The following is a 3,954-nucleotide window of genomic DNA, read 5'->3' on the forward strand; positions in this document are numbered from 1 at the left end:
TGGCCGCCGACCCCCACCTGAAAATAAGTCGTTCCAGGGACCCCCCGGAAGCAAAGATTTGAGTTAAAAACTTTGTCTCTGAAAGAGATTTGAGCCACATTTTCACGATTTTTAAAAAATAGACACTTTACACATAAAGCAGAAAACCAACAAAGATCCACCCAGAGGGAGGGAGTGTCTGTAACTCTGAGAGTGTAAATGTACACTCTCAGAGTTAAATTAACATTGATTTTACAATATAAATTGGGGATCCCAGTCTGAGGTAGAAGTTTGTAGACTAATGCATGTCAAACTGGGGGTCCTTGAAAATAACCGGGTTGAGAATCACTGCTAGAGCTGATAAAAATCTGTCCCTGGCATATATTTTCGAATGTGGGCTAATTACTATAGTGTCAATTTGGGGGTCCTTGACATGAAACAGGTTTGTGAACCACTGGCCTATAGTGCATTCCACCCCGAGGTGGAGGATGATACAACCACAGGCGCACACAGACACTGCAACCATTTGTCTCTGCAAAAGCCACGTGTCGGATGGTCCAGATTGACTCGTACTCCAGAGAAAGGGAACAGCAACGGTATAGCAGCAGCATCAAGAGTATAAAGGTCATGGATGGTTGTGTGTGTGTTGTCTGAGAGACCCCTATCTGAGCACTCCTCTGATAGGACAGAGCGCCGAGCTCCAAACGACAGCAGAAGAGATTGCACTCGGCGATGGAGTGTGTGGAGGAAAGGTGTGCCATGCGCGCACGTGGGTGCGTACCTGCGTGCGTGCGTGCGTGCATGCGTGCCTGCGTGCCTGCGTGTGTGTGTGTGCGTGTGCGTGTGCGTGTGCGTGCGTGCGAGCGAGGGGCCTGCGGTGATTTATGGTCTTTTCACGCCTCTGCAACAAGTCAGCTGTTAGTGTTTTGACCAGTTGGCCAGGGACTAAAAGGGCCCTCTAAAAAATGTGTGTGTGTGTGTTGGGGGGGGGGGGGGGGGTTGTGTGTGTGTGTGTGTGTCTAACCCATTTAGGCCTGACGTCGAAATTTAAAAAATGTCTTTTTAATTTTTTTTCTGAAAAACCATGTTTCTATATCAGTGGTTCTCAATATTTCATCTCAAGGACCCCAAAAATGATATGTAATTATGCCACCAACCCCCATCTGAAAATATGTTGTTCCAGGGACCCCTCCCCAGAAGCAAAGAATTGAGTTAAAAACTGAAACTCTGAAAGAATATATATTCAAAGATTTGCAGACGTACAAGCTCGTAGCGCGCCACTCGGTGGCGCGCTATGAGCTTGTAGATCTGCTATTTTTCAATAGATAAAGCATAACATAATGCTAACACCAAAAGGGGTTCCCGCCCAAAATGGGCTAATTTAGCTGTCTCCACAAGGACGTGCGGGATCAGCTGCCTGTTTCCCTGCAGCCCTCAGCGACACCGCGGCAGCGATGCATACATCGAGAGGCGGCGGCATGCATGCGGCGGCCATTTCCTCTAAATGTGTCAACAGGATGCCGCTCACACACCGAGCCTCCCGGAAGATTGATAATGAACGATTGGCTCATTAACGGAGCCTATTAGCCATGTCCACATGTGCGGTCCCGCGAGTGGGTAGAACGCTCGCTGAATGGACACACTACAATATGAAGACTAATTGCCTTTGAAGACGGAGTCTGTATTTTCCCCCCTCTAATTCTCCCCGGGCCCACAGGCGGGCCTTAACCCGTTTTGTACGGGAACCCCCTTTTGGTGTTTCAAGCATGAAAAATAGCAGACCTACAAGCTCATAGCGCGTCACCGAGTGCCGCGCTATGAGCTTGTAGGTCTGCTGTTTTTGAGAAATCGTGAAAATGTGACGCAAATCTTTGAATATATATTCTTTCAGAGCGAACGTTTTTAACTCAAATCTTTGCTTCTGGGGGGGTCCTGGAACAACATATTTTCAGATGGGGGTCGGCGGCCAAATACACATAATTCTTGGGGGTCCTTGACATGAAATAGTTTGAGAACCACTGACATAGAAACATTAGGCTTTAGAAACATTTTTTTAGAATCGTCCTCAGGTTGAAATGGGTTAAGTCGGCAATAATTGCCGCAATTTTTTTTGGTGTCACTTTCCCCCGTTTCCATTGAGTGGAGGAGTGACACGGGCGTTCCGACTCGTTCTCTCGTGCCGTTTCAACTCATTTGCCCCCCCCTCCCCTTCCCCCCCCCCCCCCCTCCCTGAGTTCCTGCTGAAGTTGTGATTTCAGTGGATTGCACCTGTTCATTGTTCAACTTTGAAATACAACATCAAGAGAACGAATCACTTTTGATGCCTTTTCTCTCATGTTTCAAGCAACGAGAATTGATGGTGTGTGAGTGCGAATAATTCACGGCAATTAAAAAAAAAGAATGCATGATGAAAAATATATAGTCGACATTAGATTTTTTGGGGGATTTTTTTAAAGCCCCCTTATCTTATCCTCATGAGGAACAACTGCATTGCAGGGTCCAAATAATATAGAGCAAAATGTGTACAAAATGTCAAAATCCAACCGAAGCCTTAAATTCAACATGAGAGATACCCATAAAACGTGAATGTTTAAATGCATTATCGCGTACAGTGATTATGTTATACTTTAGCTATTGAAAAATAGCAGACCTACAAGCTCATAGCGCGGCACCGAGTGCCGCGCTACGAGCTTGTAGGTCTGCTATTTTTGAAAAATCGTGAAAATGCGGCTCAAATCTTTGAATATAATATTCTTTCAGAGCGAACGTTTTTAACTCAAATCTTTGCTTCTTGGGAGGTCCCTGGAACAACATATTGTCAGATGGGGGTCCTTGACATGAAATATTGAGCACCACTGACATGAATGAACATGTGGTATTTCAGAAAACTGAAATACCAACATAAAATAATCCTTTTACCAAAACAGATGCGTGGCGTGTTTGGAGTGAAACCCTTCAAATGTCATGTTGTGTGGCCGCTAGCTGCTATGCTGCAGCTGTTCTCTCACACCACAGCAGTGCATATAACCTTTACACGGGACCCTCTGTGTATGTGGAACGTATGATATCTGAGAACATATAGCCCACCGCCACCGACCCACCGGAGTCTCCTTGACGTCCTCAAGGAAGTGGACCCTTTGTTGTGCCTGTGGTTGAATTTGACCCCTGACTTCCATCGCACCGACCCCCAGAAAGTCAGATATAGTGAAATGCTGACAGACGAGCAACACGGGGGGAGATTATAGGACGGAAAGGACGGACGGAGGAGGGGTATAGAATCACCCTCTGCTGCGGCAGTGTTGTTATCGTCGACTAAAACTAAGACGAAAAATGTTCGTCAACTACCTTTTTTCACTGACTAAAACTAAATAAAAACGAATCTATGATGACTAAAACTATAAGACTAAATATACTGACAATTTCGTCAACAAATAAAAACTAGACTAAAATATTAGGGAGGGACTAGTAGTGGACAAGAGATCCAGTTTTATGCTAGGTTGCATGCTGAAAATAGCAGATCTACAATCTCACAACGCGTCACGCTGCGACGCGTTGTGAGATTGTAGATCTGCCATTTTTCAGCATGCAACCAAAGTGTAAAATCTGCCATCACAACGACATCAAGGCCTGTCCAAAACACAATTTATTTGACTAAATCAACCGTACGATTAGTCGACTAAAATCGTATGACATTTAGTCGACTAAAACTAGACTAAACACTAAAACATTCCAGGTGACTAAAATGTTGACTAAAACTAAGTGAAAACTATTCAAAGAGACTATGACTAAAACTAAATTTGCTGCCAAAAACAGCACTGCTCTGCTGCAGACGTTGTTGTTTGCGGCTATGGGTTGCCGGGGTGACCACAACAACATATGGCTGCACCAGGCTGCAGATTCACTGAGCTCGAAGCCGCCGTGCATTTTGTCGGCCGTCGTAATTCCCTCTAATGTGAGATTGTCTGTATCAGGAAT

Source organism: Electrona antarctica (genome assembly GCF_951216825.1).
Source record: "Electrona antarctica genome assembly, chromosome: 21".
Classification (NCBI taxonomy): Eukaryota; Metazoa; Chordata; class Actinopteri; order Myctophiformes; family Myctophidae; genus Electrona; species Electrona antarctica.